We start from the raw sequence: 14992 nt of genomic DNA on the forward strand, positions 1-14992 counted from the left end.
GTACATGAATGGACCCTAAGCATGAATTCAGAGTATCCCCCTTTCCTGAACCACTCTTGCTTGGTAGCTTCCCCGCCTCTTCTTTCACTCACATTCCCAGTTTATGCTGGCTACCCCTTCCTTCTACTCCTCTTACAGATAGTCTGCTCCTGCTTCTCAACTTCTTTCTCTTCTGCAACTTTTACCCTCCTCCAACTTCTTTCCTGAGGCCTCATTTGTTTCTTCTTACCTTCTACCATGTATTGTCCCTCAGCATTTCTTTTCTCATGTAGCTACATGATCTGAAGGCAGAGCTGAAAGAAACTCAGAAGTTTGGGTTCATACCCCCATGTTTAGCTTTGGGTTTCAGTTTTCAACAGACCCCAAAACACAGCAGAACTGCAACATTTCATGCTGAAACCATAAATTATCCTAACTTCACTCAAAAGTTCTACTAACCTTATGGAAACCTTTGGTGAATTTGGCTTACAACTAAACCAAATCAAGTTTCACCTGGCTTTGAGATTTTAAAAACAAAAGTTGTGCAGCAGAAAGTATTCTTAATATTATCTTGCATAGGGGAACAAGACTGGTATCTAGGGTATAGTGGTTTCTTTTGAAGTAACTTCTAGAATATAGGTAAAATTGTGGGGAGAGGGGAGCAATCTTTGCTCAGTGATATCAGAATGCTGAGTTCTCAGACCCAGCTTCAGTTCAGCAAAGAAGAGATGGAGACAAATTTATTTCTTGTTGTATTCCACTGCAACAGTCCAGTAACTGGTCAGAATACCATTGTACAGGGGAAAAAGCTCACAGAACATCATTGAGATCAGGGGAGTTCAAGTCAGAGCTTTAAGCCAACCAACTCCCTTGACTTGCACTCTGTGCATTGTGAAAGTATCTGAAGCCCTCGGGTTTTACATTTGTGATTCTCTTCCTATATAATGAAATGAATATCCAAATACATAGTATCAGCTACTTAATAATAATGGTAGCTTGCCTTCTGAGCTAAGTATCGCATTTAGGACACTTCTGAAATGAATTTACCTTTAGCATGACCAAAATATGAAATCAATGATGCAGGAAGGGGATTGATACCCACTGGCTATACTATGTCATCAGAATGATTGAATAGCAACAAACATTAAAAAGTAAGCCTAATGGTCCTGACTCCCCACTTCTTTATACCAGTTAAATTCCATTGTCTTCCATAAAATTACTGCTAATTTACACCAGTGTGAGTGAGAAGAAGTTAGGCCCATGTGTTATCCACAGGGCATGATGAAGATAAACACTACTTTGTCTACTGCATTATAATCATTAAAGAATCAATGGCAAATTAAACTGCACAAACCCAGAGGGGGAAGAAGCAGTGCAGTAAATGCAGAGGGAAAAAAATGATTTGAACCTGAAGTGTAGTGCTATTTATCCATATGGCTAATGCAGCAAGCAGCTGCAGAAGTAAAGACATCAGGATAAAAAAACAAAAATCAATGCTGATTTTACCCTAGTTACTTTTTTCCTTTATTTTTTTAAATTATTATTGTAGTCTGGCTCGGAGCTAGCTACCAGCCTTTCGAGAGAATAAAATGTATACTTTTACAGCATGCTGGATAGAGAGAGGGCTTCAAAAGATAAGGAAATTAAGGGACTCATAAAATTCATAAGATGATGTAACCTCTTTTTGTAAGAGCTGTGAACTTTGGCAAATAAGCTGCTGCATAATACCATCAACCTTATCTACAGAGATAAGAGCCAGTTTTGACTTAATGCCTATTTTAGCTCCAAGACCCAGATGGTATAAATTGGCATAATTCCACTGAAGCCAATAAGAGCTACACCAATTTACACCAGCAGAGTAACTGGCCCTTGAAGTAGCAATTTGTGTGAACTCCACAATGTGGGGGGCAAGGGAAGGGAGCAGTGGCCCAGAAACCTCTGTTAATAACTCACTTAGGATATGTCTACAATCCAATCACAGAGTGTGACATACCCTAGCCAGCTTTAATCTAGGTAGCTCAGGTATCAGAGTAGTGAAGCCATGGAAGCACAGGCTTCAATTAGCGATAGTCACCCAAATAATGATCCAGGTTTTTGGAAAGGTTCATGCACGCTGTAACTGTCTGGTGTTGCAAGCGTCCAAATAGCGAGCACCACTTGCTTCTCCACTGTCGGAGCAGCTCTCATTTTTGTGTTGCCGAACTGCAGGGCAGGGGAAAGGCACTGATTCTATGGCGAAGTGATAAAAGTGTCTATATTTATTATGAACAGAGCTGGTAGCACCATCTATGGTTAAGGTTTCCTGACATTTTCCATTACAAGATCCTTTTTTCAGTTCCTTATCACTTTGCCAAACTTTAACACCTGGTAGCTAGACTATACTAAAGTAACTTTGAAATTCTCTGACACCAAACCGAAATGTGCAATGATGTTAAATATCAAGTAACAGGTTTTCAACACCACCAGTGTTATTTCTTCCATTCTTTTCAAAACTTGTCTACACTACAAAATTAAGTTGACATTATCTAATTCAACCTCGAGCCTCCAAATTAAGTTGGCCACATCATACTCATTGTCTCGATGGAGTGCGTCCTCACTAGCAGTGCCTGCATCAATGCACAAAGCAGTGCATCATGGGTAGCTATCCCAAAGTGCAACTTGTCTCAGTGTGTTTTGGGAAGTTTGTGCAATGCCTCATGCAGGGGTGAAAGTAACTTAAAGGTACATTGGAGTCCTGAGCGGAGGCACGGCCTCAACAGGAAGAGGCGGGGCCTTTCAAGATTTAAAAGCCCTGGGGCTCTGGCTGTGGCTGGGAGCCCCAGGGCCTTTACATCACCCCAGAGCTCCAAGCCGCAGAGGCAGAGGAAGCCCCAGGACTCAGGGGTGAATTAAAGGGCCCAGGGCTCTGGCCGCCGCGGCGCTCCGGGCCCTTTAAATCACCATGGGATCCCGGCTGTCAGAGCTCCGGTGGGTATTTAAAGGGCCCAGGGCTCCCCGCAGCAGCTGGAACTCCCGGGCCCTTTAAATCCCTACCCAAGCCCAGCTGCCAGAGCTCCAGCGGCGCTTTAAAGGGCCCAGGGCTCCCCACAGCAGCTGGAGTCCTGGGCCCTTTAAATCACCGCCGCGGAAGCCAGTCCAGTCTGGCATGGCATACTGGCTCTTGCCGGTACGCCGTACTGGCTTACTTTCACCTCTGGCCTCATGGGACGAAAACATTGTCGCAGGGGAGAATGGTAACATTGCATCATCATCCCATGATGCACCGTGCTCAACAGCAAAAAACCCAGTGGTTTTCGTGCCTTAAAACCGCCGTGCATACACCATAACCCCAGAAGCATGGAGCAGTGGATGCAGAACTTTCTAATGCTTTCCCCTGCCTTGCAGCTCAGCAACACAAAAACAAGAGCTTCTCTGACAGTGGAAAAGCAAGTGGCACTCACTATTTGGACGCTTGCAACACCTTACAGTTACCGGTCAGTGGGGAATCAATTTGGAGTAGGTAAATAAATTGTGGGAGCTGCTGTTCTCCAAGTGTGCAGGGCCATTAATCGACTTCTGCTACGAAGGGTAATGATTCTGGAAAATGTGAGCACATAGTGCATGGTTATGCCAAGATGGGGTTTCCTAATTATGGTGGGGAGATAGATGACACGCATATCCCCATTTTGGCAGCAGACAACCTTGCCAAAGAGTACATAAACCAAAAGGGATACTTTTCAATGGTATTGCAAGCACTGGTGGATCACAGAGGGTGTTTTACTGACATCAATGTAGGATGGTCAGGAAAGATTCATGACGCGCGCATCTTTAGGAACTCGGGTTTGTTAAAAAAGCTGCAATCCAGGACTTTCTTTCCAGACTGCAAAATGAACATTGACGGCATTGAGATGCCTATAGTTATCCTGGGAGACCCAGTCTACCCCTTGCTCCCATGACTCATGAAGCCATACACCAGCATCTGGACAGCAGTAAGGAATGCTTCAACTATAGGCTCAGCAAATGTAGAATGGTGGTTGAATGTGCCTTTGGTCTTTGAAAAGGTGCTGGAGAAGTTTACTAACACAGTCGGACCTTAGTGAAGAGAACATCCCCATGGTTATAACTGCTTGCTGTGTGCTCCATAATATCTGTGGAAAAAAGGGAGGAAATTTTCCTCAGGGGTGGGCAGTTGAGACAGATCGCATGGCAGCCATTTTTGAGCAGCCAGACACCAGGGCAATAAGAAGAGCACAGCAAGGGGTGCTGCGTATCTGTGGGCCTTTGAAAAGCTGTTTCAATAATGAGTCACAGTAATGCGAGCTGCTTGTCTGCATTGTGCTTTCCCAAACCTTCTCCTGCCTTGTATCACTGTCCCTGTAAAGCCAACCCCCAACCCAAGCCCACTGTTTCTACTCAATAAAGAACATTTATTTCTCGAATCCATTTACTTTATTTAACAAACATAAGTAAAAAAGAACAGAAAAAAAGGTAACCTTAGGGGAAAGGGGTTGTAAAGTTGGAAAGAGAGAAACATTTTCAACTGTGTAACATAATACCACATTCCAGATCATCAAAGGTCTGTGAATGGGTGCCTTCTGTTCGTTGTACGCCCCCCACCCCCCGAGTTAAGTGAAAGGGATAATGAACTTTTCACCCATGCCTCTTGGAACACTTGGGGGAGGGTGATTCTGCACCAGGCAATGCTGGCTGGCTGTCCACCAGGGTCTGCAGAGGGACTCTACCCTCCTGCTTCTTTTCCTGCAGTTCAACCAGATGCCTCAACATGTCTGCTTGGTCTCTCATAATCCAAAGCATCTCATCCTGCGCCATACGCTCTTGCTCATTGGAAGCTTTCCTGCTCTCCATGTCCATGCCTAACTTCTCGGACAGTGAAATCCTCCACACTCTCAGCTCTGTGGCACCTGTCTCAAAGGAATTCATTATCTCGGTGAACATGTCCTCCCGCATTCTCTTTCTCCTCCTAATCAGTGAAAATCTGCTTTCAGGTGTTGATGACCCGCCGAAGGACAAATTTCCAGCTCTCAGTCATGCGAAAAAATAAAGGAGACATTGTACATGAATAAAATGTTTCCATAGCAAGACTGTTTTCATAAAGAAAACTGCTTATTACACTAGGTGCAAGCCATAACAATCAGAATCCATAACCGTTTCCGGTGCCGTTTTGCTGTTCCAGCCATGGTGAGTATTCCTGCCCCCCGGATCATGGGTGACCACACTTTTAATGAAGTTTATGGCAGGCTCATGTCGGGAGTAGCTGTTTATGACCGGGGGAGGGGGAGTTTTCACTCCCAAATTGTGGAATCTCTCATGTGGAGCTCCAGTCCCCTATCAGCCACTTTAAACTACTTGCAAACCCATGCTGAACACAGTAAAGGCACATTAGCGGCCACATGGTTTGGTGATCCAGAATGTGTGTGTGGGGGGGGGATGGATCTACATACCCTTTTTTCTTGTAAGAGCACTTTTAATGAGAACTTCCCCTGTTTCACCTAGGCAACTCTATGTGATATCAGTCTCCTGAGGGTCACAGAAGCAGAAAGGAAGGAGATGTTGCAAGCATCTGGGTAGAGACCAAGTCCTTATACTGCTATGCTATGTGCCACAATGATGCCAGCAGAATTAATTCAGGAGTTGCGTGGGAAAGTGTCCTACCATGGTGGAAGAAATAATACTGACCTGCTCAGAAACCTTCTGCAAAGGATTGCAGAGGGCTTCCATGAAAACTTCCTAGAGATATCCATGGAGGATTCCCAAGCTATCCCAGTCCATATAAACAGTCTTTTTCCGGAGGTCACCCTCTGCATAAGCAGATAACCACAGCACCTCACTTTTTCTTCACAGTAAACATGCAATACCACCAAATGTGTGTGCCCGATAAAGTTTAACTGGATTTTCATTGTAATTGTATACTCACTAGAGGTGCCTTCCCCAGCATAATGGTCGGCCACCATGATGTTGTGTGACCCACAGGTCTCCAGGGTTAAAAATACTTCCTGGTTCTCGGGGAGAATGGAACCACTGCTCGCCTGTCTCCCATTCTCCTCCTCCTCCTCCTTATCCACCATATCGTCCTCCTTGTTGTCCCTAGACTCACACACAGGGCCAGCTTTAGGGTGATTCCCCCGATTCCCGGGAATCGGGCCCTGTGCCTAAGAGGGCCCTGCGGCATCTGAAAGAGGGGCCCCGCATCCTCCGCTGAGGTGCCGCCGGAAACAGCGCCAACTGATTGAGCTGCCGCCGAAATGCTGCCGCTATCTTCGGTGGCAGCTCAATTGCTGCCGCTGACTTCGGCGGCATTTCGGTGGCAGCTCTTTTGAATTGGGCCCTGCATGTCCTAAAGCCGGCCCTGCTCACACACCTGTGAGGCGTCCACGTTGCTTGTGGGGGTGCTGGTAGGGTCACTCCCGAGAATCGCATGCAGCTCGTTTTAGTACTGGCATGTGTGGAGTTCAGCACCAGAATGACTGTTCACCTTCCTTGCCTTCTGGTACACTTGGCGAAGTTCTTTTATTTTCACACGGCACTGCTGTGTGTCCTTCATGTAGCCCTTCTCCTCCATTCCACAAGCAATCTTTGCATAGATGTCAGCATTTCTTCTGCTGGATCGGAGACTCTTCTCCCCACACAGCGATGAGATCCACCACCTCCTGTGCAGACCAGGCTGGAACGAGTTTGGGGCATGTGGTGTTCAAGCTGGCATGCTCCCAATGCTGATCAAACAGGAAATTGGAAATCAAAAATTCCCAGGGCTTTAGCAGGGGAGGGGCTGTTTCCTGTATACCTGGCTGCAGTGCAGCAGAGTTGAGAATGATCTCCAGAGCGGTCACAGATGACCACTGTGGGCCACCACCTGATGGCCAATTAAGTCAAATTACACAACTCTGCATCTGCACTATCTCACAGTTGACCCATGAAAAATCGAATTAAGCTCTATGCCCAGGGGTGAAAGTAACTTAAGAGACTTACCAGTACGCAGGGTGGCCGGGGACCTTCCACAAGATGGGTGGGGGCAGCTTAACCAGAAGGGGTGGGGCTGGAGCCAGACTTCCCCAGCCAGCCCTTCAGCATGACCCAGTGGCAATTTAAAGGGCCCAGGGCTCCCAGCTGCCTCCGCTACCCCAGGGCTCTGGCAGTGATTTAAAGGGTGGTGCTGTAGCAGCAGCCAAGAGCTCTGTGCCCTTTAAATCGCCGCCACCAGTACTGTCGGCTGTGGACCAGATCTTACCAGTACGCTGGCCCGGACTGGCTTACTTCACCTGTGGCTACGCCTCTCGCAGAGGTGGATTACAGAAGTCAACCGTAGAGGCGATTTAGGTCAGCATAAAAGACCCAGTAGCATAGACACACACGTTAACAGGTCGACTTAAGGTGGCTTCATTTGACCTAACTTTTTAGTGTAGACCAAGCCTCAGAAAAGAATTAACAGAAAAAACTGAAGAAAAGTAAGGCTCCTTTCAGTATGGAATTATTGCATAATGCAGTTAGAAGGGGATAATAAACAGTATCTTAATCCTGCCACTCCAAAGGATTCCTTCCTCTCATTTCATTTGCAATGAGATTTGTATACGTAGTAAGAAACTTCTTTTTTCAAGTGAATAAGGTGTTTTGAGAATTAAATATCATCTTTTTAAGTGACATAGTTTACAAAGCTATCAGCAGGATTCAAACTATGTTTTTGGAGAACATGACCCTCACTACAAATATGTAGTTTCATTTCAACGTAAACCACTGAAAACCTGGAATCTAATCCTGTTCCAATTTAAGTTACTTATCAACTCCCATTAACTGCAATGACAGTAGGATCAGACTTTTAGTTTTTGATGAACAGCTCTTATGTACTAGGCTAGATATATATTGTTATGAGCTGGTTAAAACCTTGCAAGTGTCTCTAGCTGAGGATTCAAAAACAGACACCCCAAATCACCAGTCACTTCTGAAAATCTTAGGTAAGATTTCTTGGAAAGAAAACATATTTTTGATATTTCTTCATATAGAAAGTTAAAACTGAGACAACCAGCCTCCCCCTCCCCCCCCAAAAGCTATCACCTTATCTCTACTGAATAATTCCCAGTAGAGACCAAAATATTAAATTTACGTTGCAGGAATTATTCTTAAGAATTCCTGTCACTGTTAGAAAGCTATTAGCTTGTGGATATTGGACAAAGTAAAGTGCTTATGGTTAAAAGTACTTCCAAATACAGAACCACATGGATAACAAAACAACATCTTATCACTGCAGAACTAAAGAGAAGAAAGTCCAGTCGCGGAAAGGTTAAAAAAATCCCTTTGACTGCATTTTGACTCCTGCTATATAGGATATAAAAAGGCAAGGGTTTTTCAAAGGCATTTAGCTTTAAACATTCACAGCACCTTTGAATGTCCTCAGCAGGACCAGAAAGGGGGGGATTCAATTTTCAAAGATAATTGTGTCAGATAACTGTCTCAGCCCTTTTCAGAAACAATCTGATAAATACCTAATTACCAGCCAAGTGATTTCAGAGCCACACAGCTGGGCTTGAGAGAAGGCTACAGGGAATGACAAGGTCCCCTAAAGCCATCAATAGTAAAAGCCGGTAGGATTGTGAATCACTTCATTTATTCAGCTGACGGAGTGCATGGAATGTCTGGAGAAAACAAAATATGAATAAAAGGTTGAAATTTCAAACAACGGCATCAATGTTTTTCTGGAAATAAGACTGATTAGTACAATTACTTTCCAAAGTCCACAGTATGAAGTACTTTGAAAGTATACTGTAGTTTTCAAAACTGGACCAAGTTTACATGGCTTCATTCTAATTCAGTTACTAATTTACTTCTGTGCACCTTTTCCAATTATAACTGTCCCCTCAGAAAGTTTTATAATCAGCAAGATCACAGCCTAGTTGCACACTTAAAACTTAATTCTAGATTTAGAGTTATTACCATTCCCAGGGAAGTTCCCAATTTTAAGTATAATGAATATTGCAGGTACCAGCTGATTGGGGAATACCATGGGACGCAGTAATCGCTTTAAAAAAATGCCATTTCAAAGTGTACTCACAGTCCATGAATCAAGAAATTATTGGAAAATCTCATGGGGAAATTGTGTTTGTAGAGCAGCCACTGTTTTCTCAAATAAAAACCCATATTATCTAAAAGTCAAGTTGCAGTCTTTTATTCCAGATATAGTTTTTATATAGTATCTTTGGTGCTAAAAAATCCATCTAAACACAAACCGTGGGTCAATCCTGTAATCTTGCTGCATACAAAATACCCATTGATTTTAATGGCTCTTTTGTGCATGGAGGACTGACAGAAGTGAGCCCAGAATATACATATTGAATGGGGGCAGAGAGGGCATAATACGCAACATTAAGAACACAGAGTTAAAAGTCAGAAAGGAAACAGTAACGTTAATGGTAAGGTTCAAACAATATTAAACTGAACAAGTTACTTATCTCACATGTTTTACGGAAGTTCTTTAACAGAACAAATATATTAAGCAATATTCCTAATGCTATTTTCAGCTGGACACAGGGCTGACTCAAGTGCTCCCACTGAAGTAATTTGGAATTTTTCCATTGACTTCATTTGGCAGCAGAGTTAGGTCCGTGTTGAGTGTTTTTGAAAATATCACCCTTATCCAAAAGCAACGATACAAAATGTGCGATATAGCCGAGTCAATGTTGCTGATGTAAACCTGGCGCATTTATGCTGTATGAGCCAAATTACCATCTTTTGTGGCAGAGGGTGCAGGGAAAAGTCTTAAGTTTTCCTCATAGAATTGTCCTTGAGTTCCACCCTTGGAGGCCACCTCACCTCCAAATTCTGTGGACGCACAGGGCTGGGAAGCCTTTTCTGAGCTATGTCAAGGGCTGGCCTTGTAGATGCCTCTTGATAAAGTTGATTGCATCATCTGCCATTGCTCAGCAGTATAGTTTCAGCAAAAGCTGTACTGCCATTGGTTGGCTCCCCTACGAGCTGTGGAGTCATATGTGCTGTGGTAATTCTGAGGAAAGTAATACAACGTTGAGCTCTATTACCTCACCTTAAGCTTTCAAACACAAAAATCTAAGAGAAGAGCAGGGGGTGGTGCTGAGAAAATGTACCCTCTCGAATACAAGTTTAACTTGCCTAGACTAAACCCTAAAGGGCTACATTTAGATTTCACAGGGTCTATGGAGTTTAGGATGGTTTTTACCACTTTAACAATTATTTCACAAGGGTTTGGGATGAAATTAAGCCTTTTGTTCTGATATTACTATAATAAACTGGATATTAAACTAAGAGTAGGTCATCTTGAAGAAAATCTATCCCTCATGGAAATGTTGCTGATAGTGACAGTATTTGTAATAAGTGAACTTCCTCCAAAATAAGAGTAAGTCCTAGAGTAAGACCCGTTGTGAATTACTTCTTTGGATAAAGTAGCATTTTGGTATCATGGAAAAATCAGCTATCCTTGTCTATTTGTTTCTGTTCAGCTTCCAACCTATCCGTTAGTGATGAGCAAGCTTTGGATAGAACACTGGGTCCTTGCCAAGTAGGCCCTTTCCCACAGGGAAACAGATTGTTGGTGCTGTTGAATGGTCTGGCAAATGTGAAAGACTCATTGCCTCCTTCGACAGTAACTGGCAATAGGTATCTTGTTGAGACAGTGTTGCAAGTCATTGCTTGTATGTATTCATAAGAATTTGTGCATAAGAATGAGAGAGGTATCCAGAACCAGACTTCTTAAATATGGATATTAAAGTTTGACCTTTGAAAAGGTCTTCTCTCCAGGCCAGAATTCCTTTGGCAAAGCATGTCAATGCTACTGATGCCTTGAGAAGGAGGCTGCCATATCTTTGAAATATCACTCCAAAAAGAACTTCAATTTACTGACACTAAGGATGGGAAGGGCCAATGAACACAACCTCCTGTAAAGGACAACTTTCCCTTGGGTGCAGTCTCCATCATATTAAGCCTGGTAGCAGCTTTGCCTGTGTCACTTGAGATGGAGGGGTACTGTTTCTTCTTAGCACTTGCCACACATTCAAGCTGGAGGGCATGACACTCCATGAAGGGAGCCGCTGCAGCAGCATCCTAAGGAGATGTGTGTGTAACCATGCAAGTGGAGCTATCCTGTAGTGAGACATTTGGGCAGATAGTTCAAAACAGTGACGAGGGAGCCAAAAAGTTCATTGAATAATAAAGTGCTAGAGCTAAATGAATGTCTGACAGACCTTTCCTGGGAAAGGACTTAGCCCTGAGAAGGAGAAGAAAGGTTCATTTTCTGCCCTCAGTAAGCAGGGAGATACAAACACCTATTTCTGTGTAGTTGCAAACATGGCCCCACCACCAACGACCACACTCAACCACAACACTGTATATTAATCTCCAAAGAGAAAGAAGTTCTCCTCCTTCCAGAGTTGCCTGTAAAGGGTAAACTAACAATACGTACTTCACTCACTATCTATTCTCCCCCGCCCCCATCAATAGAGTCCTGTGAAAATCTTAACTCCTTGGGGAAAAGAAAGAGAGAGGGCTGAAGAGAATTCCCACTTTCATAATGAGACTGGAAGAGTGGCATAATCCCTTTGAAAGTCAGATTGATCTGATAAAGTCACTATGGTTGTTAATAGCAACCCTTTCATCTGCTTTCTTTGCCTAGGCTCTTGCATTTATTCATAGTCCTGAGCAGGGAGCGCTGTGGAGCCATGCCATTGCAAGGGGTGTCTGGGGAAGGATTGTTCTGTATGGAAACCCTGCTTTCCCCACACCTTAGAGGGAGCAGACCTTGTGCTCCCCAAGTAAAGGGAATTCAATTATCTCTGACCCTTTCCAAGAGGAAATATTGAAGCCTTCTCCAGACAAAATATCCAAAAGGAAAAAAATGCAAGTCTCAAGGAATTTTACATAAAAAAATTCTACTCTATTACCTCTGAATATTCTCTCTCTACATCATAGGATAAGAAAGTACTTTACTTAACCTACATGGTTAAAAAAACTACAAGTAAATTAGACATCTCTGATAAGTTACTTCCTCCACTGTGGTCATTTGCATGGCACTACAGGAAATATGAAAGTATATTCCCTGTAAGAGAAAATTTGGGATAAGATCCTGATAAGAATGCAAGATTTCGAAACCTCTTTTTATTCTATTGATCATTGTTCTGTAAAGTATCAGATAATTTCTTTAAAAAAAAAAATCTTACCAAGGGCAGGAGAGTTCAGATTCCTACATCCTCAAGAGGTAAAACAGTACACAACTACTTTTTAAAAACAAACCAACATGCGGGCACAGTCTCTTCCTATCTTGAGTTCTCTCTTTGAGAGAGGAAATCCCTTGCAGCACTGTTTTCATCATCTCAGCTGATCTGAAGCATAAACTAATGCCTGAAGTTGTCTGTTAGATTGCTAACACTAAAGAAGAACTCTAGTTTATTGATAACATTTGGAGCTTTCCACTTGAAAATTTGTCTCCCAATAATTTCCCTAGGTTCCTAATTTTTTCACCATCTTTTTAAAAACAGACACAAGCTTCATTTACAATACAGGCCTTTAATTAGTATTTTCAACAAACTAAAGGGAAGGAGACCAAATAGGGACAGTTAGCATGCACAGATTTAATGTCCCACAAAGTACTTTTCCATAGTATATGTAACCTGAGTTAAATACTTATAAAAACCTGAAACTAACATTTTCAATATAGGAACAACAAAACAAACAAAAAAAAACAAAAAACACCACTCGCATTAGCAACTCTTCAGACAGCCTAACAAAAGTGAAGCCTATTCACATTTTCCTGTTACCTTTAAGAAGCATGCTTAAAAGAAGATGAAATCAGGGTTTTTTTTCTGTCAAATTTGTAAATTTTACATTAAAATGAAGACTTATTGGGCAGCATTTGGACAGCTCTAATTCCAGTGCTGATTCTCACCCCTATTTACCTCTGTCAGATGAATAGTCACATGCTCACATAAGTCTGCCATTCCCTAGAAGTATAATAGACAATAATGAAACAGATTTTTTTTAAGTTATGCATGTGCCTGTCATAACTGGAAGGCCTTTCCTAATGAAGGAACTACTGTATAACCAGTCAGTTGTGCATGTGCACGGAAACACCACACCCAGGCAGCATACTGAAGCACTGAATTCAAGTCGCAGAAGCAAGAAACTAAACAAACAGGTCAACTAGCTAAGCTCATAGATCCTACACCCTCAAGGACTAAAGCTTAAACTATTCAACATTCCTGAGTTTGACAGAGCTGGAATTTTCCTATGTTAACTAACCATCTTAAAAACAAAGTGAAAACTTTAGTTACTGCTGTAAGATGTCAGGCCTGGTCTACAGTAGGAAATTAGGTTGGTGTAACTGTCACTCAGAAGTGTAAAAAATCCACACCCTTGAGCGATGCAGTTAAACCAATCTAACCCTCACCTCCCTTGAGTGTAGACAGTGCGAGGTTGATGGGACAACTCTCCCCTCAACCTAGCTACCACTTCTCAGGGAGGTGGATTTCCTATGCCAATGGGAGATTCCCCCCTTCCCCCCGCCCCGGGTCAGCATAGGTAGTGTCTTCACTGAAGTGCAACAGCCATACAGCTGCAGTACTGCAGCACTGTAAGAGTAGCCAAGCTTTTAACCTATTGGTAGTCATTTTCCTTATTAAGTATGGACATTTGTCTCAAGTCAGAATACCTTCCAGTTTATCTACTTGCAAGGCTGCTTAGAGAAGTTAAAATGGATTGAGGGAACTTGAGTTAAACCTGCACATTGCCCAGAACTATACTGACATTCTTTCCACCCAAAATCCTGAAAACAGCAGCTTTCTAATCAACAATTTGGCTAGGGTATCACTATTTTACTGTCCTTTTAAGTGACCCAGTTTTCTTCAAGAAGTTTATTAATACTGTCTTGTGATTCAAATCATCTCCTACACGTCATTTTCTAACTGGGAGGCACATCAGCAAGTGACCTTTTGTACTTATGTCCTTCTCAAATATTAAGTAAAATAACCTGACACATTTCAGTTTGATTTCTTGGTGGTTTATCACCAACAATATACGTGCATGAAATAGTAGATACAATTAAGTATGATGGATGGAGAATTTAACAGAATCAGTGGGACTCATATCATCAGCAGCAATCCCTCGAGGTCGAGGATGATCTCTTTCATAGGTTTTATTTTTCTTAGGTCCTTTTGTGACTGAGGAGTCCTATCCTTGAGCCAGAGGCTCATTGGCAAATGTTGCAGGTAGTGTTGGAAGACAGGGTTGGGCCATAATTGCTGCATGACAGTTGTCTTTCCTTTCTTTTCTGGCATTTTTTTCTGCAACCAGGGCAAGGCAATTTTCCTCAAAAGTGGATGTTCCCTCTCTGACAAGTCTTCGCCAGTTATTCCTATCCTGGGCTGCTGTCTCCCACTGTGTGATGTCAATGCCACAACTCTTACTGTTTAACTTGAGGGTGTCTTTAAAGCATTTATTTTGGCCTCCCAGCTTCCTTTCTCCTTTGGTGAGTTGAGCATACAACAGTTGTTTTAGTAAGCGTATATCAGGCATGCGCACACAGTGCCTGCTCCACCTCCACTGAAGATGTTGGCCTCTGTGAGGACACTGTTGTTAGTGCGACAGTCCTCCCAATTTATGTTGAGGATCTTCCAAAGAAAATGCTGGCGCTGGTGTTCCAAGTTTTTCAGGTGTTTTCTATTAGTCACCCAAATCTCAAAGCCATAAGGAGAGTTGGAATTATCATCGCTTTATAAAATAAAAGTCTATTATGTGTTCTGATGTTGTGATTATTGAACACCTGGTGAAACAGTCTGCCAAAGGTAAGGCTGGCACAGCGAATTCTGTGCAGAATCTCGACATCAGTGTCTGCCCTCTGTGAGACATGGCTGCCAAGATAGGCAAAGTATTCTACATTTTCCAGTTCTTTGTTGATATAGATCTTTCTTGCTGGGTTTAATGATAGACTGCGGACTGGCTGGTGGAGAACTTTTGTTTTGCTGATGTTCAGAGTTAGCCCTAGACTTTTGTAAGCTTCAGAGAA

General features: G+C 42.8%; 1 protein-coding gene across 16 annotated transcripts in view; it reads right to left on the reverse strand.

Moving 5' to 3' along the window:
- The window catches only part of ROBO1 (roundabout guidance receptor 1), a 1025913-nt gene that overhangs the window by 875070 nt on the left and 135851 nt on the right, over positions 1-14992 (reverse strand). Inside the window, exon 1 of one of the 16 annotated variants that reach the window (XM_039532339.1) lies at positions 8454-8583. The exons of the other annotated variants lie outside the window; for them this stretch is intronic. The gene's annotated coding sequence lies outside the window, so the exon portion shown is untranslated. Of the gene's footprint in view, positions 1-8453; positions 8584-14992 lie in introns of those variants that run through there. 16 annotated transcript variants of the gene reach the window in all.

This window comes from Mauremys reevesii, linkage group 1, assembly GCF_016161935.1.
Source record: "Mauremys reevesii isolate NIE-2019 linkage group 1, ASM1616193v1, whole genome shotgun sequence".
Taxonomy (NCBI): domain Eukaryota; kingdom Metazoa; phylum Chordata; order Testudines; family Geoemydidae; genus Mauremys; species Mauremys reevesii.